We start from the raw sequence: 26,337 nt of genomic DNA on the forward strand, positions 1-26,337 counted from the left end.
GAAACCACTATGTGTAGACACAAAAGGGGAGCTTTATTTCTTGGTCTCTTTCTCCTTGGACAGAGTCTTGATGATCTGGAGGAGCTCCTCATGGCGTTTGTGTGCCTCCTTGGTCTTAGACCTGCGGGCCTCAGCCTGGTCAGCCAGAAACTTCTTGCAGGCCTTATCTGCCTTCGACTTGTGGATGTGTTCCATGAGAATCCACTTGTTTTTGAACACATTTCCCTTTACCTTCAGGTAGAGGCTGTGATACATGTGACAGTCAATCTTCTTAGATTCACGGTGCCTCCTGAGCATCCTACACAGAATCCGCATCCTCTTCATCCAGGTTACCTTCTCCGGCATTTAAGCATTAACTGTACCCTTTCACTTACCTATGCCCATATGCCTGCCCTTCCCACAAGCCAGTGTATTTTTCCGGCATCGAATCTGGGAATGGACAGTCACTGGTTTGCGGATGATCAGCCCATCTTTGATCAGCTTCCGGATCTGCTGACGAGAGTTGGCATTGGCGATTTCATTGGTCTCATTGTGTCCAACCAGACCTTCTTTTTCCCACAGTGGAGGATGCTGGAGGTAAGTGTCTTCTGAAGCCTGAGTATACTTATGGCAGTGGCTGCAGCAACGAAAGTGGTTTGTTCGTTTTTTTTTTTGTTTTGTTTTGTTTTTTTTGTTGTTGTTGTTGTTGTTCTTGGGATTGAATCCAAGGATGTTTAACCACTGAGTCACATCCCTAGTCATTTTAATTTTTTATTTTGAGACAGTGTCTCACTAGGTTGCCCACAGCCTCTGTAAGCTGCTGAGGCTGCCTTTGAACTTGGGATTTTCCTGCCTCAGCCTCTTAAGCTGCTGGGATCACAGGCATGCACCACCATGCCCAGCTAGGATGATTTTGAATTAGCTGTTGTCTAAATTAAATACTTATGTTGCCTTTGCATCACTTAAAAACTGAATCTAAATGAACAGTACTTAAAAATAAGAGTAGTTATTTTTCTATATTGAAGTTTATGTATATATTTTTGTCATTACATATGAAGATTTTTTATATTGAAAATAAAAACCTCACAAAGCAACTCTTAGCAAATACAAAAAAGAAGAGATACTACCTTGCATCCTATCAGATCATAATGGAATGAAATTAGAAATCAATGATAAAATAAAAAATAGAAGCTACTCCAACACCTGGAAACTAAGTAGAATGCTACTGAGTGATGACTGAATAGCAGAAGAAATCAAGGAGGAAGTAAAAAAATACTTAGAGGTAAATAAGAACACTGATGCAACATATCAAAATCTCTGGGACACTATGAGGAAAATTCATTGCATTGAGCTCATACACTACAAGCATAGAAAGTCAACATACAAATGATCTCACATTACATTTCAAAGTCCTAGGAAAAAAAGAACAAATCAACATCAAAAGCAGTAGAAGACAGGAAATAATTAAATCAGTGCTGAAATCAATGAAATTGAAACAAAAGAAACAGTTGAAAAAATTGACAAAACAAAAAGTTGGATCTTTGAAAAAAACAAATAAAATTGACAAACACTTAGCCAAGCTTATGAAGAGAAAGAGAGAGAAAAAACTCAAATTGTTAAAAGTCATGATGAAAAAGGAAATATCACAATGGACACTACTGAAATACAGAAGATAATTAGAAACTATTTTGAAAATTTGTGCTCCAATAAAACAGAAAATCTCAAAGACATTGACAAATTTCTAGAGACTTGTGACCTATGCAAACTGAATCAGGAGGAGATACACAATTTAAACAGATCAACTTCAAGAAATGAAATAGAAGATGCCATCAAAAGCCTAACAACCCAAGAAAAGCCCCAGGACCAGATGGATTCTCATCTGAGTTCTACAAGACAGAGATTTTCAGCTGAGTTCTACAAGACCTTCAAAGAAGAATTAACACCAATACTCCTCAAATTATTCCATGAAAGAGAAAAGGAGGGACCCTTCCAAACTCACTCTATGAGGCTAGTATCACCCTGATATGAAAGCCAGACAAAGTCACATCAAGGAAAGAAAACTTCAGACCAATATCCCTGATGAACATAGATGCAAAAATTCTCAATAAAATTCTGGCCAACTACATAGAAAAGCACACTAAAAATATAGTGCACCACAATCAAGTGTGGTTCATCCCAGGGATGCAAGGTTGGTTCAACATCCAGAAATCAATAAATGTAGTTCGTCACATCAACTGACTTGAAGACAAGAATCATAAGATCATTTGAATAGATGCAGGAAAAGCATTTGACAAAATACAACACCTCTTCGTGTTCAAAACACGAGAAAAACTAGGGATAGTAGGAATATACCTGAACATTGTAAAAGCTATCTATGCTAAATCCAAGTCCTACATCATTCTAAATGGAAGAAAATTGCAAGTATTCCCTCTAAAAACTGGTACAAGACAAAGATGCCCTCTTTCACCACTGATTGAACATCATCCTTGAAACTCTAGCCAGAGCAACTAAACAGAAGAAAGAAATTAAAGGGATACATATAGGAAAATAAGAACTCAAACTATCAATATTTGCTGATGACATGATTCTATATTTAGAAGATCCAAAAAATTCTACCAGAGGACTTCTAGAATAAATGAATTCAGCAAAGTAGCAGGATATAAAATCAACACCCATAAATCAGACTCATTCCTATACATCAGTGATGAATACAGTGCATGAGAAATTAGGAAAACTACCCCATTCACAATAGCCTCAAAAAAAAAAAAGAAAATAAAATACTTGGGAATCGATCTATCGAAAGAGGTGAAAGACCTCTACAATGAAAACTACAGAACACTAAAGAAAGAAATTGAAGAACTTAGAAGATGGAAAGATCTCCCATGCTCTTTGATAGGCAGGATTAATATTGTCAAAATGGCCATACTACATTTAATGGTTAATTTGAATTGTTAACTTGATTGGATTAAGAAATGCTGATGATTAAAAGGCCTCTGGGTGTGTCCATGAGGGCACATCTAGGAATAATTGGAATGCAGGATAGGAAATGAAGTGAAGAACCTCCCTAAACTTGGGCAGCACTGCCCAACAGGATGGAATAAAAGCTGGATGCAGATGCAAGCTCTACTCTTCTTAAACGGGTTCTTGATTGCCGCTTCCATTGTCTAAGGATATCGCACTCTCACTTCTTCACTCTTCCAAAGCAGACTCTGCCAGTAATTCTCCAGGTAGTTTCCAGAAGCTTTGGCCTTGGACTACAGTAGCATTGTTCATCTTTCTTGTTCTGGGGCTTCTGCATCTTGGGCTGCGCGACTGCTGTTTTTTCCGGCTCTCCAGCTGTAGACAGCCATTTTAGACTATACAGCTTCTGGTTGTGTAAGCCAACCTAATAAATCCCCTTTTATAATCATACTTCCTGTTGATTCTGTTCCTCTAGAGAATCCTAACTAATACACTACCAAAAGCATTATACAGATTTAATATAATTCCTATTAAAAACCCAATGACATTCTTCATAGAAATAGAAAAGGCAATCATGAAATTCATTTGGAAAAATTAGAGACCCAGAATAGTCAAAGCAATCCTTAGCAAGAAAGTGAAGCAGGAGGCATCACAGTACCAGACCTTAAACTATACTACAGAGCCACAGTAACAAAAATAACATGATAACACATAGACCAATGGTACAGAATAGAAGACACAGAGACAAACCCACATAAATACAGGTATCTCATACTAGACAAAGGTGCCAAAAACATTCATTGGAGAAAAGATGGTCTCTTCAACAAATGGGGCTGGGAAAACTGGAAATCCATATGTAACAAAATGAAGTGGAAAACTCTATCTCTCATCCTGCACAACTCAACTCAAATTGGATCAAAGATTTTAGGCACTAGAACAGAGACCTAATAGAAGAAAAAGTAGGCCCAAATCCTCACCATATTGGCTTAGGAACTGACTTCTTCAACAAGACTCCTAAAGCAGAAAAAGTAAAATCAAGAATCAATAAATGGGATGGAATCAAACTAAAAGCTTCTTCTCAGCAAAGGAAATGATCATTTACATGAAGAGAGAGCTTACAGAATGGGAGAAAATCTTTACCACATGCACCTCAGATAGAGAATTAATCTCCAGGATATACAAAGAACTCAAAATCTCAACACCAATAAACAAATAACCCAATCAATAAATAGGCTAACGAACTGAACAGCCACTTCACAGAAGAAATATAATTGATCAACAGATATATGAAAAAATGTTCAACATCTCTAGCAATTAGAGAAATGCAAATCAAAACTAAGATTTCATCTCACTCTAGTCAGAATGGCAATTATCAAGAATACAAGCAGGACTGGGATTGTGACTTGTCGGGGTTTCGGCCGGACCCCTGGCCCTAGGTGGAGCCTGGCCAAGATGGCGCCTGGCAAGCTGCCAGTGAGGTTGAAAAACTGCTATTCTGCACGTATACAACTAACTTCACCTTGAGGAAGTCTCAGTAATTGGTCAGGGCCTCTGCATGATTCTTGCGTGATTCTTAGGTGCTTCAAGTTATACCCATATACGTCTATCTTCTCCCCACATATCATGAATATTCTAATTAGTTGATATAACCTATATAAGTGACAATAACTTCCCTAAAAGAGGAAGAAATAAAAAGAAGAATCAGCTGTTAATAAAGAAGTTTGCCACCCATCACGTCTCCGGGTCGTTCTTGCTGGCGAGAGCGACAGTGACCCTAGCATGTGTGAGGCCCTGGGTTTGATCCTCAGCACCACGTAAAAATAAAATAAAAGTATTGTATTCACCTACAACTAAAAAACAAAATTTAAAATAAAGAATACAAGTAATAATAAATATTGGTGAGGATGTAGGTGAAAAGGCACACTTGTACATTACTGGTAGGACTGCAAATTGGTGCAACCATTATAGAAAGCAATACAGAAATTCCTTAGAAAAATTGAAATGTAACCACCATTTGACCCAGTTATCCCATTCCTTGGTTTATATCCAAAGGACTTAAAATCAGCATACTACAGTGACACAGTCACATAAATGTTTATAGCAACTCAATTCACAATAGCTAAACTGTGGAACCAACTTAGGTGCCCTTCAACAGATGAATGGATAAAGAAAATGTGGTATACTTACACAATGGAATATTACTCAGCCTTAAAGAAGGATGAAATTATGGCATTTGCAAGTAAATAGATGGAGCTGGAGAATATCATACTAAGCAAAATAAACCAATCTTAGAAAACCAAAGGCTGAATGTTTTCTCTGATATGTGGATTCTAATTCACAATAAGGGGGAGGCAGGGAAAAATAGGGTATTAGGCAGAGGGGAGTGAAGGGAGGAGGGTATTGGGGTGGGAAGAATAGAAGAATGAATCAGACATTATTACCGTATGTACAAATATGGTTACATGACTGGTGTGAGTCTACATCATGTACAACCAGTTGAATGAGAAGTTATACTCCATTTACATAAGATGTGTCAAATGCATTCTACTGTCATGTATAACTAATTAGAACAAATTAAAAAAATTAAAACCTGCTTACTCTCAACAGATCAGATCTGCATAAATATCTCTTGGTTACTAGGATCAAGGTCACTTCTCTTTACTGTTCTTCATCTATTTCCCTTGGCAAAGGATATCATCTATCTTGGTCCAATTGTGCTGCTACAAAAAAAATACTTGAGACTGGGTCATTATTTTGTTTTTTTTGTTTGTTTGTTTGTTTTTTAGTACTGGGAATTTAACCCAGGGGTAATTAACCACTGAGCTATATCCCCAGCCCTTTAAATTTTTTATTTTGAGACACTAAGTTGCTTAGGACCTTGTTAAGATGCTGAGGCTAGTCTTGAACTTGCAATTCTTCTGTCTCAGCCTCCTGAACCACTGGGATTACAGGCATATGCCTCTGCACCTGGCTATACTGGGTAATTTATGAAGAACAAAAATATAAAGAAATATTTCACAGTTCTGCAGATTGGGAAATCTAAGATCAAGGTTCTGGCATGATTGGGGTCTGGTGAAGGCTACTCTTTGCTTCCAACATGGCACTTCATTGCTCTATTCTATATAGAGAAGAATTCTGTCTCCTCACATGGTAGAAGAGATGGTAGGAGCCAAAAAGGCAAACTCCCTCCATCACAACCTGCTTCCTGCCCTGTTTCTTGTTTTGTTTTGGTACTGGAGATTGAACCCAGGGTGCTCTACCTCTGAGCTACATCCTCAGTCCTTTTCATTTTATATTTTGAGACAGGGTCTCACTAAGTTCCCCAGGCTGGCATTCAACTTCTCTTGGACTCCTGAGTTGCTGGGATTATAGGTGTGTGCCACTGGCTTTCGTTAGACACTTTTATGAGGGCACCAAGCCCATTCATGAGTGCAGAGCCCTTGTGGCCTCATTACTTCCTAAGGGACACACCTCTCAATACAGTTTCTACATGGATTTTGGAGGCAACACAAATATTTAAACCATATCACACTTCACAGGTAAGTAGTATCTTCATGCTGTCACAGAGCATGTTTTTCCTTTCCCAACATCAAAGTTACCATACTCTCAGATTCCACAGCAGGATAGATGCTATTAAACTATTCCCCTATTAAGATGATCTAAGAGATAATGATTTAATAAGTCATTCCTCCAGGAGAACTGGTACTAAACAGAAGTCTTCTAGAACTGAAGTCCTTAATGGTAGATTATCAGGCACTGTGGTAGGCTACCAGAAATAACAAAAAAGTCCCCTTATGTATATTTCATTTGTTCACCCACCAGTGTATTAGGTGTTTTTTCATTCATTCATTCATTCAATTAATAAGTACTTCCTGAGCACATACTGCATGTTAGCCACAAGGCCTTTACTGGGTATATAGTGATAAGCAAAAGAACACTTTTATCTTAGATGCTATTTTTATTTTATTTTACTTTATATTTCATTTCATAGTACTAGAAATTAAACCTAGGGCCTCGTGCATGCTAGGCAAGTGCTCTACAACTGAGCTACAACCGAGGCCCAAATCAATTTTTTAAAAGGTGTAATTCAAAATAACAAAAAGTATAAAGTCCCTTGGAATAAATCTAACAAGTATGTGCATGTCTTTTAGGAAGAATATTATACAACATTACTGAAAGATATTATAAATCTAAATAAACAGAGAGCTGTACCTCTTCCAGTATAGAGACTTAATGCTATAGATTGTCAATTGCCATAAGATTAAAAACAATCGGGCTGGGGAGATAACTCAGTTGGTAGAGTGCTTGCCTTATAAGCACAGGACCCTGGGTTTGATCCCCAGCACCACAAAAAAACAAAAACAAAAACAAAAACAAAAAAAAACAATCTAGGGGCCAGAGATATAGCTCAAAGATAGAATGCATACTTAGCATGAACAAGGCTGTTTGATCCCCAGCACCACACACACACACCCAAATGCTAAGTATTAATAGTGGTAGTCTCTGGGTTATGGGAATATTTTTATATTTTTATTTTTGCTTATCAATAATTTCTTTTTGCAATGCACATTTATACTTTTGTCATAAAAATATTTTAGAAGTATCCATTACTCTCACAATTCCAATTAAATTAGATTTTTTTTTCATGGAACTTAAGCTGTTTCCCAGAAAAGCCAAGAAAATTCCAAAGAATGAGATAAATTTGCCCTACCAGATATCAAAATTTGTCATAGAACTCAAATAAAGACTATGGTGTTACCAAAGTTATGGAAAAGCACATAGAGAATCCCAGAAAAGTCTAATACCAAATGAAAAGAAAATTTTTGTCCTAGGAAGCATTTGCAGATTAGTTGTATAAAGATAAGACTACTCTATAACTGGTTCTCTATATGGGAAAAAATTAGCTTTGATGCCTACCTTCTGCCATACAGAGACATCAATTCTTAGTATATTTAAGACTTGTCTTAGGGTGTTAGTGCTGCTATAACAAAATACTTTAGACTATGTAATTTATAGATAATAGAAACTTATTTCTCAAAGTTTTGGAAAATCCAAGATCAAGGTGGTGCATGCAGATTCAGTGTCTGGTGAGGGCTGGCTTTCTTTGCTTCAATAATATCACCTTGCTCTATTCTCACATGGGCGGAACAAATGCTGTGTCCACACTTGGTGGGAAGGAAAAAGGAACTAGGGCACACCCTTCACTTTTTTTCTTATAAGGGCATTAATTCCATTCATGAGGGCAGAGCCCACATCTCACTTTTCAAAAGACTTCATCTCTTAATACTATCACACTGAGTATTAAGTTCCAACATAAGAATTTGGGGAGAGAAGAATATACATTCAGACCACAGTAAGACTTAAATAGGAAGGTATTAAAGTTTACAGTATAATGTAAAATAATGGAATTTTAAAAATACAAAATAAAAAATATCTTTGTCTTCAGGGCAGAGAGATTTCTTATGCAGGTACCAAAAGTGAAAAACCATAAAGGAAAATAGTTCCAATTCAAATACAGTAAAAATAACAACTGTGAGCACCAAAAGATACCTCATAATGAATACAAGCACAAGGCACTAAGGAAGAGAAGGTATTTATAACACATATAACTGACTAAAGAAAAGCAGAAAATGAGCAAAAGAAAAATCATTTCTCAAAAGAGGTAACATAGATGAACAATAAGCATATGAGATGACATTTAATCTTGTTAGTAACAGGAAATGCAAATTAAAACCATAAGATACTATTTCTTACTGACAAAATATTGCAACCTCTGGGGCTGGAAGTGTAGTGGAATTTGCTTAGCTTGCATGTGTGAGGTCCTGGGTTTGATCCCAAGCATCACTTAAGAAAAAAAAAAAAAGTAGAAAGTCTGTCAATACTAAATGTTAGATTGCAGAACAAGAGGAACCCTCATTTAATGCTAGTTAAAGAGTAGATAGTATGACTTTGGAAAATAGTTGTTACTATCCATTATAGTTTAACTTGCACATGTCCTATGATTCAGAAATTACATAGATATCATATGCATTCTTGCATTAAGAGATACTCACAAAAATATTCACAGCAATGTTGTTTGTGAAATATAAAATCCTGGAAACAGCTCAAATGTCCATTAATTATAGAATGGAGAAATATGATAAAGTCATATGAAGAGACATTATATAGAACTGAATATGAATAAACCAGTTACCGCTCCTTTATTCATGAACTACTCTAATGAATGAGCCAAAAGGTCAAGTTGCAAAAAGGTACACACTGTATGATTCCATTTCTGTTAGCTTAAACAGGCAAAACTGAGCAAGATATTTTGTCTAGATATCTTCTGTTTCAGCCTCTAGATTCAGTCTCCATCCTTCTCTGATTTCCAGGAGGCTGAACTGCACAGGTTGCATCAATGAGTTTCTTTGACTTCTAGCTTTGGTTAGGTTTGGATGATGCGAGGCACCACAGAATTTTGGAGAACTAAAGAAGAGTAGGGTTGATCTTATTCTCTGGTACTCTCACTGGGGGTTGCTATACACTGGCTAGGTTCCCTCTTCTGTAGGTCTCAGCCCCTATCAAGTACCCCTCCCAACATAGCCAGCTCTATCTCTAATTTCCTGTTACCACTCTCTCCCCTCCCCTTCAGGCAGGCGTAGGGTGATAAGAACTCTTATCAGCCTCAGGATAATATCTTATTCTTGTGTTCTCACTATACCCTGCTGGCACCCTTGTAAATAGTTTCTTTAATAAACTCTGCTCAAATTATCCTAATTTGAGTGTACCATCTGTTTCCTGCCAGGACCCTGACTGATACAATATTGCTTAGTGTTTCAGAAAGACTGGTAAAACTTACAAGGAAATGCAAGGGAATTATTAACACAAAACTCAGGGTAGGTGTTACCTCTTTGGGAGAGGAAAACATGATATAAAAAAATTACATGGAGACTCATTATGTTCTGGTAATATTCTATTTCTTAAGCAAGGCTATTTGTAGATGTGTATTTGCTTTATGATTATTCTTCGAGATTATTTTTAATTTGGCCCCTTATGTTGTAGACAATCTTCTGTATTTATGATATTTTTACAATAAAAATTAACATAAATATAATAAACAATGACTAGAGGACTGGGAATGTAGCTCAGTGGTAGAGCACTTGTCTACCATGTGTGAAGTCTGGGGTTTTCCATCCCCAGCACAGTAAAACAAAAAAAGGCAGAAAACTAAAACCAAAAAAAACTCCCACCAGATACAAAGTTGTGAGAGCAGAGATTTTTGTTGTTTTCTCTACTGGAACAATGCTGGCACATAGTAAGTGCTCAATAAGTATGTGTTGAAACAACATCTAACTTTGGCCCAGGACTTCCAAATCTTCGTATAGAGTTAAGGAGACTTCACTTAGACCTTTATTTCCTGCCCCCCTTTCTTTTAAACACTAAACTCCACTTCATAAGCCAGAAAGAGCTTCCTTTATTCTTTCTTCCTTGTTAGAAGCTCCACAGACTTACCTATTTCCCTCTTTCTTGGTGTTTGTTACCATAAACTACTTTTGGGTTACTCTGCCACTCCTTCTCCCAATGCCTATCCCAGTCTGACACTCTGTCTCCATCTTTCTTCTTCCTTAGACAGCAAGCTTGAAGGGTTCTTTTGTTTAACAGATTTTTATTGCCGACAATTTTGGAGAAACAGAAAGGAATAAAAAAATTAGAAGTATTTACAAATGTTTTGATTCTCAGACTGTAGTTTGACTTCCTTATAGGTAGTAACCTTCCCTTTTAACTATTCTTTCTTTGAGTTGACCATTATAACTTCCAAATCTGGGTTGGTCCTTGAAGAAAGACCTTGACGGAATGACAGTAAATAATCTGTTCTCTGAGGACCTACAGAGAGAGTTCCATTCCAGGAAGATTCATTTGGAGTTTTATACTACTTGACTCAGATTCAGGGTTTTTTTCTTCAACATCTGATAGTGTTAAAAGCAGACAAATCAGCAAAAGAAAAATAAAACTGTACATCAGCATTTTCCAAATTGTTCTCATAGATACTAGTCCTATAGGAATATACACTGCTCCAAAAAAGGGTAGGAAGTTTTATGTCCAAACAACTTTGGGAAATGTTGTATACTGCATTAGTCCCCTGGAGAAACAATCAGTTTTACTTTGTTTTAACCCTGTGTTTCTCAAATTTAATTGACCCTTAAACCTCTTTTCTATCTTATCTATTAAAACTTTGCTAAAGATGCACTGAACACACTTTGAGGAAATTTTATTTCACAGGAAAGTAAAATAGTTGGCCAGGGATATATTTCAGCAGTAGAGGGTGTGCTTAGCATCTACAAGGCTATAGGTTTGATCCCTGGCACTAAAAATTAAGTAAATAAATAAATAGAAAGTAGAATAAGGTCGGTATTAGTCTGCTAGGTCTATTACCACAAAATACCACAGACTTTGTGTGTTAAACAATAGAATTTATTTTCTCACAGTTCTGGAAGCTGGAAGTAAAAGATCAAGGCGTCAGCAGGTTTGGTTTTCCCTGAGGTCTTTTTCCTTGCCTGCAGATGGCCACCTTCTTGCTGAGTCCTCACATGGTCTTTTCTCTGACACTTTGCCTCCTTGGTGTGTCTGTCCTCTTCTTATAAAGACATTAGTTATTTTGGATTAGGGCTTCATTCTTATGACCTCATTTACCCCTAATTATCTTCTTCAGGGTCCTGTCTTCAGATAAAGTTACTTTGGGGTTAGTATGTCGACATATGAATAGGGGGCACAATTCAGTCCATAATAGCATCACACATACCTTATTCTTTCTCTTTTGCTTCGCACTTACACAATTTATCACAATAAGGTAGGGAAAACATATTTACCAGGCCTTAGTGTTTCTTCTGTGGGGCAAGAAAATCAAGAATATGGAGCAGCTGCCCATGATTCAATTATACATGAATGGAGTACCTACTTAGTGGAAATCATTTTGCTAAGCATTTCTAGAGGTTAGAAAGATCTGTGACAAAGGCTAGGTCCAGCTCTCAGGAGACTAGGAGCTTACCCAAGACTATCCATAAACGCTTGTTTTCTCTACCTTCATACTTTACTCCATTCTTTAACAGAAACTCTGGGTCGAACCTTCAGACTATTCTATTAGTTTTTAGTCCAAAATCACATGGGCTCCTTAGTGTTTTTTTTTTTTTTTTGGTGGGGGGAATGTATTTTTCTTATTTGTAGGTGAATCCAATACCTTTATTTTACACATACATTGTTGGTGGCATTGCCAAGTGGTGCAGCCACTCTGGAAAGCAGCATGGAGATTTCTCAGAAAACTTGGAATGGAAACCACCATTTGACTCAGTTATTCCACTCCTCGGTTTATACCCAAAGGACTTAAAATCAGCATACTACAGTGACACAGCCACATCAATGTTTATAGCAGCTCAATTCACAATAGCCTGATTGTGGAACCAACTTAGATGCACTTCAACAGATAAATGGATAAAGAAACTGTAGAATATATACAGAATGCAATATGATTCAGCCACAAAGAAGAATAAAATTATGGCTTTTGCAGGTAAATGGAGCTGGAGAGTATTATACTAAGTGAAATAAGTCAATCCCAAAAAGTCAAAGATTGAATGTTTTCTCTGATAAGTAGATGCTGATACATAATGGGGTGGTAGGTAAGAGAAGAATGGAGGAACTTTGGGTTGTATAGAGGGACATGAAGGGAGGAGAGTGGGAAAGAAACATAGTAAAATGAGACAAACATCATCACATGTATGATTACATAAATGGTGTGAATCTATATCGTGTACAACCATAGAAATGAAAAATTGTACCCCATTTGTGTACAATGAATCTAAATACAGTCTGTAAAAATAAATAAATAAATACATACATAAAATACCACAACCAGGCTTGGTGGCGCATGACTGTAATCCCAGGGACTTAGAAAGCTGAGGCAGGAGGATAGAGAGTTCAAAATCAGCCTCAGCAACTTAATGAGGCCCTAAACAACTTAGCAAGACCCTGTCTCAAAATAAAATATAAAAAGTGTTGGGAATATGACCCAGTGGTTAAGTACCCCTGAGTTCAATCCCTGGCAACCCCTCCACCAAAAAAATTCCATAAACATGGCCAAAATAATGCAGGCACCCAAAAGAAGGGAAAGGCTGGTTTGCTCTCATGGCATGTTCTCAATCACTAATGATGGCATTTTGGAACTAACATATCTAAATTCCAAAAGGTGCTCCCATGTCCCTCTGGGTTGAATTATTTATAAATGTTCATTAAACATCTTTATTAAAATCTTATTAAGATCTACTACAGGGCTGGGGATATAGCTCAGTAGGTAGAGTACTTGCCTTGCAAGCACAAGGCCCTGGGTTCAATCCCCAGCACCACAAAAAAAAAAAAAAAAAAAAAAGAAATCTACTACATGCCAGATTCAGGTAATATGTGAAAATGTTTAATTCTTATAGAAACTCAGTGGAGTAGGCATTATCAGTCCTATTTTACAGATGCAGGACTGATATCCAGAAAGAGAAAATGACTTATTTAAGATCACTCAGCTAATGTAACATGAGCCTGGTCCATCCCATTCCAAAATCTGTTTATAACCAATGCATTTCATTGCCTCTTGATCCCAATAGATACTCAAATTACTCTGGGTTTTGCAACAACTGCTCTTAAATTCCTTTATTTTTCTCTATTCCATTGTTATTACTGTAGCTTACAACATCAACTCTTAACTCACCAGAGAGCATAGTGGTTAAGAATATACATACACTCTGGAAACAAACTATGTTCGTATTTGAATTCTGACTGAGTGTTTCACTAACCGTGTGACTTTGGGGAAATTACCTAATCTATGTCACAGATTCCTCCCCTGTAAAGGAGAGATACTTCATATGACTGCTGTGAGCATTAAATGTATATAAACTGTGTAGCAGAGGGCCTGGACATAATAAGTGCTAGCCATCATAATATTACTGGTTTCTTTTTGCATCCACTGGAGTCTTGGCAGGAAACAGATGGCACACACAAACTAGATAATTTGAGGAGTGTTTATTGAACACAAGGCATATGCACAATTTAGGGAGATCAACAAGGAATACAAAGTTTTCCCAGTGCTAGTAAAGTTGGAATCTTTATTATCCATAGTGTTGAAGAGAAAAGGAAGGAATGATTATAAGGATTGAAAGATGGCAGTTGTGTGGAAGGTGCTGACTGCTAAGATCTGTGACCTTTGGTGGTGACAGATGTCCTCAGTAGAGAAGGAGATGGGGAATAAATGTTTGGACCTCTCTTTCCCCCTGACCTCTGATCTGCTGTTCTCTCCCAATGCTGAATCCAACCAAAAATCAGAGGGGCAAGGAAGCCTGTTGGGAACCCACATATTTCAAACTTCTGGAACACAGAGTCTATGGATGATGGAGAAAATATCTGGAGAGGCAAACAGAAAATATCCGGCCCATCTTCTGCCCAGACTTGCCTTCCTCCCTTCTCTATCTTGCAGCTGGAATGATCTTCCTACAGCATGAAATAATTTTTTCTTGCCACACCTTTTTGTCTTTTGGTGGCTCTCTATTGCTCTCAGAATAAAATCTATACGCCTTAATATAAAATACAGGGCTTAATGATTTATCTCCAGTTTTAATTCTTGCCATTCACCCTCTCAACCTTTCCTGTCAAGCCATATGTAATTACTTTCACCTATGAGAACATTGTTTTCTGTTCTTTGACCTTTTTCATGTCCTGGAACTCTTCCTAGAATGATCTTTCCATTCTCCTTCACTTGAGCATGAAGTATATTTATGTGGAGAAGGAATTTCTCTTATGCAGTTAGATTTGGGGATGATCTAAGCTCATTTCTGTAGCAATTCTTTCTGGAGCCCTGAAAGTAGTGGCATTTCAAAGCTGGTTTTTGGTACTACCTTCAGTTCTTAAGTGGATTTTTATGATTTTCATGAGCTTCTAATTATGATAGGTACATAGCTATAGGAGCATGTCTGAAAGTAATGAGAGTTGAGTTTTTATTGAGCTTACAAAATATACCTTCAAAGTGTTCCTTTGAGAACAACTGAAACCTAATCTAGGCATCCTGGGATGCTAAGACAGACTTCTAGGAATGATATTTGTATGGGGATCTCAGGAGCTTCTGGGAAGAAACTCTAAATATGCTTTTGGGAGAGAGAATTGGACTCTGAGAGACAGGAAAATTCACGTAAGCAGAGTATAGACAAAAGGTACCTCTGGTCTCTGGGCTGAAGGATGAGAAGGTTTTCTTTCATAACTATATAGTCATTTTCTATGTGCTAAATACCAAGTGGAAGTGAAATTCACATTATTGATATCTATTGAGTATTCTTTGAACTGTTACTCTTTTTTGAAACAAGAAAAAAGCAAACAACAAGAAATGACCCTCATGATGAAGGAACATGAGTGGTGGCTTAAAGAGAGAGAGGTTCTGTTCTGGCAAAACCCATAAGAAAAGCTTCTTCTTTTTTCCCTGAAATCTGAAGATTCCTGTTGAACAAGACATCTACTTCTATGTCTCTAGCTCCATCTTGTGGTCCAGCAAGAAATCACCATGTCATCAACAGGTCAATTAGAGACAACCATCAGGAACCTTTGTACTTGCACTCTATTGAGAGTGCACAGTTCTTGAATATATACTTGGGGTCAGGCTCTGTAATAATTTATCTCAGAGCATAATGACATTTAATACTAACTTAACCCTATGAAGAATGTGTGTTATAGATAAGAAAATCAAAATTAAGAGTTTCTAAGAACTCAGAACTTGTCCAAGATCACACAAGTCAAAGGTCAAGATTTGAACCCAACCCCTACTATGCCTTTCTTTTTCTTTTTAACAGTCAACTGCTTACATATTCATGCACACACCTATCATATGTTTTTGTTTTCCTTTGCCACACACTTGTACATCCATCATTTTATTTAAGCCTTATAACTTTATTAAGCAAGAATCTATATCTATTTTTAGAAGACACTGAGACTTAAAGAAGTTACATAATTTCCCCTAGATCACAAGTAGTGAGGTTAACCCATGTCTCCTGACCCTATTATTAAACATGCAATTTCTCAAGCTGATTTGGGATCACCCTTGACAGTTTCTTATTACTATGAAAAATCCTTGATATTACCAAAGAATTCATCTTAAGACTCTCGAAAAATCCCCTACTTTTAGGAATGATATTATAAAGTGTAATTTCCAAATAAGACACATATGATGAAAAGCATACAGTAAAGCGAAGTAAAAACTTGGATTCTAGGTGATTGAGTAGACTGAGTTACTAAGGGACATTTTCCCACATACCAGTTGTAACTCAGCTTTGCTTTGATGTAACCAAAATACTTGACAAAAACAATTCAGAGGAGGAAAAGTTTAATTTAGTTCATGGTTTTAGTCCCCAGTAGACCGGCTCCATTGGTTTGGGCCTAAGATGAAGCAGAACATCACGGTGAAGGGCATAGTGGAGAAGCACTGGTCACCTCGTGGCAGCTGGAAAGCAAAGAGAGAAAGGTAAACTCTTTCACGACATGCCCCCAGCGATCTGCCTCCTCTAGTCAAGTCCCACAGTCACCACCCAGTTAGTCCATTCAAACTAGGATGCACTGATGGGGTTGTATAGCTCTCACAATTCAATAATTTCACCTCCAAACATTCCCACATTAATTAACACAGAAGCTTTTGGGAGACACCTCATACCCAAAACATAACACCAGAACTCCAGTGAGTGATTTGAACTAACTTTTAGCAATGTTAATATTATTCCAGATCAGGGATCACTGGGGTTCACTTTTGATTAGTGGAAACTACAAATATTAAATTCATTAAATGCCATATATCTTCTGTAATATTATTGCCTCTACTGTGGAGATTTGCATTTTCAAGGCAGTCTACAAGAAGTAGATGATCCAAGTTGGGCACAGTGGTTTACATCTGTAAACCCAGCAGCTTTGGAGGCTGAAGCAGGAGGATGGTGAGTTCAAAGCCAGCCTCAGCAATTTATTGAGGTCCTAAACAACTCAGTGAGACCCTGTCTCTAAATAAAATATAAAAAAGGGCTGGGGATGTGGCTCAGTGGTTAAGCACCCCTGAGTTTCATCCCCTGTACCAAAAAAAAAAAAAAAAAAGAAAGAAAGAAAGAAAGAAAGAAAGAAAGAAGGAAAGAAAGAAAGAAAGAAAAGAAGCAGATGACCCAATCGGGCATGCACCTGTAATCCTACTCTGGAGGCTGGAGGCTGAGGCAGGACGATCACAGGTTCAAGGTCATCCTGGGTGATATAGGGACTCCCTGTCTCAAATAAAGAATAAAAAGAGAACTGGGGGTATAACTCAGTGATGGTATACTCCTGGGTTCCAAGAAAAGAAAAAAAGGAAAATAAGTGGATGATCCAAAGGAACAAATTAATGTTTAAATCACAGGCATTAAATGTAGGCCCCAGTTGAAATAAGTTAGTTTAACAAATGTGTAATCCTTTTGTTGGTATGAAATATTGTTATATCATCTATCGATTAAGGCACTGAAGACCAACTGACAAAAAAAAAAAAAAAAAAACAGACACTTCTCATTTTATGCTACAAGAACCAATTAGCACAATTCTTTGACCATCACTCAAAATAATCTTAAGTTCTGCTTCTCCACTCCTGGTCTTCATTTTACCCAGACCATGCTTTTCCCCAAAGAAGAAACAAAACTGGGGTACAGTTTTTGATACGCCTTTGATATTTTTCCTCAGGGACTTTAAATAATTTTCTATGAAGTATGTCTTGTAGCACAAATTCAATTCTACAAAAGTTGCAGTAAATTTTACTAGGCCCTAGGAGTAGCTATTATTGGTGAGAAAATGGTGTGATAAAAGCTTTGTAGCTTAAGCTTTATAATAGGGTCCAAGTTCGGATTGTGTTTTCAGGCAAGTTACTTAACATCATTAACATTCATTTCCTTGTTTGTTGAATGGTAACAGTGGACTCAGAAGTTGCTAAATTTTGTAAATCAACTCTGGCTTATGTTTTATGTAAACTGATTGCTAGAAGTTAATATACCAGAAACAAATTGTTCTGTTGGAATCTAATGGTTGATTTTTCAGTAGATGGAAGAACTATTCATATCATGAGTCAAGATGTGAAAGTGCTCAGTGGATCTTTGGAAAGTGGATATTTGAAGAACATAGACCTGATATGACTCCCCAAAATATCCATGTCCTAATCCCTGGCATCTGTTAATATGTTAGGATATATGGCAAGGGAGGATTAAGGTTGCTGAAGTAATTGAGGTTGTTAATCAGCTAATTCTAAAGCAGGGAGACTGTTTTGGATTATCTGGGTGGATCCAACATGATTATGAGGATCCCTTAAAGTGGAATAGAGAGTCAGAGGAAGATGTAGCTATGAGAGAAAGGACTAGAAAGATACAATTTTTTTTTGAAGATGAAGGAAGGAACACAAGTCAAAAAATATGAGTAGCATCTAAAAGCTGGAAATGACAAGAAACAGTCTCTTCTAGACTTTAGGATGGACCCCTTAGTCCAGTGTGACCTGCATCAGACTTTTGTCCTTACAGGATAAGATAATACATTTGTGTTGATTAAGTCACTAAGTTTGTGGTAATATGTTACAGAAGCAATAAAAAACTAACACAATATTTATGATTATCACAGTAGATAAAAGTGTTATCTGTTTTCTGTGGTGAAGTGAAAAAAGTATTGAAGTTGGTTTCATTTGTTTGTAATTTCCACAACCGCAGAGTACTGGGGACTCGAACCTGGGTCTCCAGCATGAGAGGCAGGCGCTCTACAAGATGGGCTATATGGCCTGCACTCTGAACTTGGAATCTGAAGAATAAAGTTGGCATTCCTATACTGCTCTTCCATAGATGTATGACTTTCAGTAATTTACAATTCCTCTTTGTGCATGTTTATCATGTGGCAGTTTCTACCTCACAGAGTTGTTATAAACAATAAATGAAATAATGGTCGTGTAGGTGTTTCATAAACTGCAATGCATCCTACACATACAAGTAATTATTATTTACAGTACCTAATACATAGTTGGTATGCAAGAAATTTTTGCATAATGAGATCAACTATTTTTGACAGTCCTTAGGATGTTAAGATGTGATTGCAAAACCTGTACTAGGTACTTTGAGGAGAGAAATAAATCATACATGATATCTGCTTCTAAAGTGATTATGATATAATTAAGAAAATATCATTCGTGAGATTTAAACAAGAATTTAAAATTTATACAAGACAATAACAGTACAAAAGAAGTCACAAGGTTATATATGATTAAATACTAAGGAAGTGAAATAAATAATATGCTTCCTGAGTTTAGGTACGGAACGGGAGATAAGTATGGGCTGGAATAGTGAAAGGAGGCTTCTAAGAGGAAGATCTTCAGAATGATTTTGGAGGGTGAGGCTAGATGGAGAATAATTACTACCATTAACCCACAAACACTGTTTTCCTGCACAAATTCCAGGACTCACATTTTACATTTAAGACACTGGCAGGCAGTTCCAATGTTTCAAATTGTACTCATTTTGTCACCATCAGTAATATTTTTCCTTTTTATTTTGAAATAATTTCAAACACAAAGTTAGAACAACAGTACAAAGAGACTGCCCTCCTTCCTGAACCTTTTGAGAATGTTGCCAATATGATGTCTCGTCACCCACAGATTCTCAAAAATCAGAACTTTTTCTTTGTGTGTGTGTGTGTGTGTGTGTGTGCATGCACATGTGCATGCATGTGCGGGGGATTGAACCCAGGGCCTTGCACAGGCTAGGCATGCATTTGACCACTGAGCTTCATTCCCAGTCTCAAATCAAGAAACTAACATTAGTGCTTTATTATCATCTAATCCACAGAACCCTTCAGTTAATGGTCCCAATAATGCCATTTATGGTTATTCATTTAGTTATCAGGTCTCACTAGTCTGTAATCAGAACAGTTTCTTAGTCTTTCTTTGACTTTCGTGACTTTGCTACTTTTAAAAGATTATTGGTGAGCTATTTTATATAATGCCCCTCATTTTGGGTTAGTCTGTTTCCTCTAGATTAGATTCAAGTTGTGCATTTTGGGTAGGAACAGCACAGAAGTGATGTTGGGTTTTTCTTCATTGCACACTGTTAACTGGTAACAACTGCAATTTGTCCCATTACTGATAATGTTACTGTGTTCACAAATTAAATGGTGTTTGTCAGGTTTTCCCACTATAAAAATTTTCTTTGTTTCTTCTTAATTAATAATTATTTTGTGTTGAGATACTTTGAGACTATGTAAAAATTCTATCCTTTATCAAATTTTCTATTTATCATATATAGATATTTCTTAGTTGAATTAATTGCTAGTATAGTTGCCAAATGGTGATTTTCTATTGTCATCATCCAGTCTATATTCATTGGTTGTATTATATTGTAACAAAAACCCTTTCCACTCATTCATTCATTCCATTTTTACTCATCAGTTTAGATGCATGATGCATGGATTTCTATTTTACAAAATGTGTTATAATCTATTAAATCATTATTTGTTTTGATACTTAAGTTGTTCCCATTCTGGCTGTAGGAATGAGAACTTATTTAAGCTGTCCTGTTTTTTTTCCCCAGGGGTGCTTTACCACTTACTGAGCTATATACCCATCCCTATTTTTATTTTGAAACAAGTATTGCTAAATTGCTCAGGCTTGCAATCCACCTGCCTCTGCTTTGTGAATAGCTGGGATTACAGGTATGTGCCACTACATCTGGCCTCTACATCTTTTGACATGTTTTCATCATTCTTTGACTACTTCCTTACTTTCTGGTTTCAATCCCCAGTACCAATAAATAAATAAACAAATAAATAAATAAGTAAGTCAGTAAGTCATCCAGTCATTGTGTTCCAGGATTACCAGCACGTCTCTAATCCCAGCCATTGGGATTAGGCAGGAGGATTACAAGTTTGAGGCCAGACTGGGCTATTTAGAGAGACTGTCCTTGAAATACAAATTTTAAAAAGGCCAGGGATGTAGTCAGTGGGAGAGTGGCTCTGGGGTTCAATCCCTAGTACCCAGTACCAAAGGAAAAAAAAAAAAAGAGAAGCCATTGATGAATCTTAAAAAGTAGTAACGTAATCTGATTTACATATTATAAACATCATTTTTGTGTCTTCACACTTTCCTTTCCAGGCAGAGTCTCAAAAATGCATATCTTTAGACCAGAAGAGGAATTAGTTGGATTTGTTATAAAATAATCTTGCATTTGGCATAAATAATTTTTAAATTTTTTTTGGTTATTGATGAAACTTTATTTTATTTATTTATATGCAGTGCTGAGAATTGAACCCAGTGCCTCACACCTGTGAGGTGAGTGCTCTGCCACTGAGTCATAACCCCAGCACTCCAGCATAAATAATTTTTAGAGTAATTTCTAATTTAACTTAAGGTTTGAATACTAAATTCCTCCTAGAACTATGTTATAATATAGGAGAAAACTATTTTATAATCACGTAAACTCCTTGGTATATTGCATAAACAAGGCTCCATAAAAACAGGCCTATTTCTTGACCTAGATACAAAACTGCCAAAGGTGGATAACAATCAGTGGGTGGGGCACTTAATAGCTAGAGCTCCAAAGGTATAATTTCTTAGAGCGTGGGCCATAGACATTATTTTGAAATAATTCTCTTATTACCTACCTCCTCTTTGCCTTTTCTCCTACACTTAGCAATTTCCTCATCCACCCCCAGGTTTATGATGCTCTTGAGTTACCCAGAGTGTGTTCCAAAATTGGAACACCATTCACAAAATGGCATTAGTTTTTCACTTCTTTCAAGAGTGTTACCGCATTTAAGAGGAGTATAAAAGATTACAATGAATCACTGATGGAGGAATTTTAGGCACTAGAAAAAGGAAGATAATTCTGGGCTTGAAGCTAAATGAGCCCATACTACATCACATCCACTCAATGTAGAACCAATACTCCATACTTCTGACTTTTCCTAATTCTCAAATATAAAGGTGGATAATGGAATTGAGTAATTTACCTTTGAATTTTAAGGAGTAAAGCTCAGATTTGTTTCTCTGGCAGGTAGGCAGTTATCACATTGACTAAAATAACTTTCAGAGGTAGGCATCAAACATAGAAATGGGATGTTTTTATTTTTCATGATTTCTGAACTTTTATCAGAATAATAAGAAGCAAAGAGTCACTAAACCTAATGGGAAGGAAATCTTTGAGGTAAAGATGGCTAATTATAGGATGGCTAATTATGGAGTGGAAATGGAAAAAAAACCATTTAAATACTCTTAAGAAAGACTAGGTAAATGGGGTTAAATTATAATCTTGTGCTCTTTAACTTTATTGGGGAATCTCAGGTAATTTCTAGTTTTCTAGTGCCTCAATTTCCTAAAAATGGTAGTAGCTTGACTTAATGTTTCCTCCAAGGAACACTTTTTATTATAACTATGAGTATTCAAATAAGGCATGGCAATTTTTAAAATTATTTGCAATGGGAAAACAATACTTCTGGTTTGAAAGTCCTGGCTATGCCATGGATAATTTGTGAGCTTCACCTCCATGGGTAGGTATTTATTTTCATATTCAAAGGACCCAAACTAAAGTACTTCTGTCATCCGTTAACAATTTTCATATTTGATTCATTTAATTTGAAATATTGACATTTGCTAGGGGCTCAAAATTGTACTCAGCCCAGCATCAAAGAGGTATTTTTCCTAGGACACCACATTCTGCTTTTTCTCTTACCAATCTGGCAGTTCCTTCTCAGTCTCTTTTGTGAGTTCTTCCTCTTCAAGGTTTGGTCCTAGGACTCTTTTCTCTTTTTACTTCATAATTTCAGTGGGAATTGAGGTGATCTTACTCAGTAGGCTTTGATCTCCAATTTAGGTCTCTTTTTTGAACTCTCAACCTGACTCAAACTTACTGAGTTGTTGCTCTTCTCCCAAAATGTTTGCCTTTCAGAAATTCCTATTTACTAAATTACTGAGATTATCATTTATCCAACCATTAAATCAGCTAGGAAGTTATGCCTGATACCTTTCTCTTCTTATTCCTCCACATCAAATCAACCACTATCAAACCAGTCAATTCTACCTCCTAAATACATGACTTATGGGTCTACATCTCTATCTCCCCCATCACTCTCAAATGCAAGTTATTTTCTTTTTATTTTATTAAAAATTTTTTTAGTTGTAGATGGACACGATACCTTTTTTATTTATTTATTTATTTATTTTTATGTGGTGCTGAGAATTGAACCCAGGCCTCACAAGTGCTAGGCAAGTGCTCTACCACTGAGTACAACCCCAGCCCTGAAATTTAAGTTATTTTCTATTGCCTATGTTATTTAATAGCCTCTCAACTGCTCCCTCTTCTCTTTCTTTTTAACATTTGAGGCAGGGTCTCCCTATGTTTCCCCATCTGACCCATAATTCCTGGGTTCAAGCAATCTTCCCACCTCAGCCTCTTGAGTAGTTGGGACTATAGGCACAGACCACATATCTGACTCTGCTTCCTCTTTTCTCATTTCCAGACTTTCCCTTACCCTTCACTATCCAATTAATTTTTCACACATCAGTCACAGTGATCTACTTGGAAAACAATTGTGATCATAACTTCTCTTTTCATTTCTTCAATCATTATTTACTGAATAAATAATACAGTGTTCCAGAAACCATTCTAAGAGCTGCGAATCCAATGATACCAACAACAACAACAACAAAAAAAAAAAAAAAAAAAAAAACACAGAATAATGACTTACTCTTAGGTTCTGTATGATTTTTTGCCAATGACCTCTTTCCCTTTTTGCTCCCAGATTACAGTAGGTAAGCCATACTGACCTCATTTTTAAAAAGCTTTTTAACAAGCCTGTTTCCATACATTTCTGTACCATTGCTATACATTTTTCAAATGTTAGCTTAAATTTCTCTTTTTTAGAAAAGTCTTTGACCAGGCTCTGTCTCTTTATGTCCTTCTGGAACTAACTACTCACAATTATAAATTTTAAAATGGCATGCTTGTTTAATGTCTATCCCTTACTAGTTCTTTTTTTTTTTTTTGGAGGGGAGGCATTAGGAATTGAACTCAGGAGCACTCAACCACTGAACCACATTCCTAGCTCTATTTTGTATTTTATTTAGAGGCAGGGTCTCACGGAGTTGCTTAGTGCCTCACTTCTGCTGAGGCTGACTTTGAACCCCTAGATCCTCCTGCCTCAGCCTCCTGATCCGCTGGGATTACAATCACTAGTTATTTTAAGCTACAAAAGAACAAGAAAATTTCTTATCCATCACTGTATTCCCAGCATGTGGCATGTAATAGGAGCTCCATTTGTTGGTGGAATGAATACATGCAATGCCTCATTATAGGGTGTTACCAAATTTTGAGTCTGGTGACTTGTAAGATTCAGGTTTTGTTGTTGTTGTTTTTGTTTATTTGTACTAGCGATTGAACTCAGGGGCGCTTAACCACGGAGCCACATTCCCAGTTCTTTTTATGTTTTGAGACAAGGTCTCACTAATTTGCTGAGGTTGGCTTTGAACTTATGCCCCTCTTGCCTCAGCCTCCTGAGCCGCTAAGATTACAGAATGTGCTACAATGACCCGCTCAGAGATTTCTTTTTAAAGCAAAAAACTGGGGACTGGAGATGTAGCTTAGCTGTAGAACACATGGTCGAGCACGAGTTAAAGCTTTAGATTCAATCTCTAGCACTGCAAAATAAAAAATAAAGGGAAAACAAAGGATGCTAATTCAGTTTTCTAGTACGGAAAATCTAACTGATAGCTGAACTTGGAAGATTTCTGACATTATTGCTTTGGAGAGAAAAAAATTCTCAATACAATATAGACATTGTCACTACGAGTATTTATTCAACAGTAAACATTTACTGACTGATTTCCTGTTTTGGGAAATCATGCCAGAGACTGGAGATACAAAGAAAAAAACCTGCTCTGAAGGAGGGCAGTCTAGTGGAGTTGCTTATTTAAAATGTCGATAGGTTCTTGAAAAGATGTATGGAAACAAACTGGGATAGTTGACAATACTTTCACTTTATTTTTTTTTTTTTAAGATGTTGATGGAACTTTATTTTATTCATTTCTTCATATGAGGTGCTGAGAATCGACCTCAGTGCCTCACACAAGGCAAAAGCACTCTACCACTGAGCGACAACTTCAGACCAGACAATACTTTTCAATATTCCTTTTCTACTCCCCTAGTTTAGATCTCATCCTTTCCTGCCTGAACCTTCCACACCTGTCCTAACTCCTTATCTTTCTGTCCTGTATTGTCTTCATAGCATTTATTGCTTTTTGAATACATCATTTGTTTTTGGATTTGTTTTGATCTGTTGCTTTATGCTACATTGCAATCTCCAGGAAGACAAGGGTTTGTTTCTTTCATGGCTTTGTCCCGAGCCTGGAGCTCAGAAGAGGCCTCGAAAAACTTAGATATAATAACCCTCAGTACACCCCCCTGCCCTCAAGTCTTTCTCCATTTATTCGTGTGTTTATTTTTTATGTGCTAGTATCATTGGAACCTATGGTGTATCTTATTGTCAGCTACGTTAAATTCATGACTATATTTTAATCACATTTTAGCTTGCCCACCCGAGGTCACTGCAAACAGAAAAAACTGAGAAGAGACTTCAGAGCAGCACGCTGACACCACGCAGCTATTCAATAAAAGTTGGGTGAACTTAAAGGTACGATAATTGCGGACCCTAGTCTGTGGCGGAGCTAAAAAATATTATCGCTTAGAAGAGTGAGTGCATCCAGACCGATCTTTTAGTCACTTTCATGGGGTTTGAGGGTGAAAATCAAGAGCGCTTGACAGGCTAAAAGGCGGAAAAGCTCAATTGCAATTTCCGGCGCCTGGCTCGGCTCGCGGGCAGCTTACATCCCCCGGGCGTAGGAAAATACTTCCGGTGTTCTGCTTTTTGTTATATGCTGAGTCACGGGCAAACGTTCTGCCTCGAGTGTGAGAGGCAAGGTGTACAAAATATGACGCGAACGGGAGGACACTATGTAATTCAATCTATCTACACTCGCTTCTCCGTTTTCTCACTAGGGGAATATTTTTCTGAGACGCGGAGCACTACCAACTGTCTTAAAGCCGCTGCCGCATACGTCATAAACGCTGCGCAGGCGCCCTTTTCCCGTCGTCCACCGCGTCACTGCCCCTTTCCAGTCGCTCCGCCCACGTTAGGCTTCGAAATGCTCTCTGGGTGCTCCGAGAATCCAGCCGGGTCCCTTCGGTTCCTTTCCTTCCCTGTTCCCATTGGTTGTTTCTATGAGCGTGACTGCTTTCTTGTCTCGTGATTGGCTAAAGTTAGTAGCGTCACCGCGTCCAGGAGGGCGGGGGATGAGGGAAGTCAGCGTGAGAGAGACCGAGTTGGGGG

The 26,337-nt window shown here is 37.3% G+C and overlaps 1 pseudogene; it reads right to left on the bottom strand.

Moving 5' to 3' along the window:
- Positions 1 to 33: 33 nt before the first annotated feature.
- LOC124962962 (60S ribosomal protein L19-like) lies at positions 34 to 26,070 on the bottom strand (annotated as a pseudogene).
- Between the last annotated feature and the right edge of the window lie 267 nt (positions 26,071 to 26,337).

This window comes from Sciurus carolinensis, chromosome 1 (genome assembly GCF_902686445.1).
Source record: "Sciurus carolinensis chromosome 1, mSciCar1.2, whole genome shotgun sequence".
NCBI classification, from domain to species: domain Eukaryota; kingdom Metazoa; phylum Chordata; class Mammalia; order Rodentia; family Sciuridae; genus Sciurus; species Sciurus carolinensis.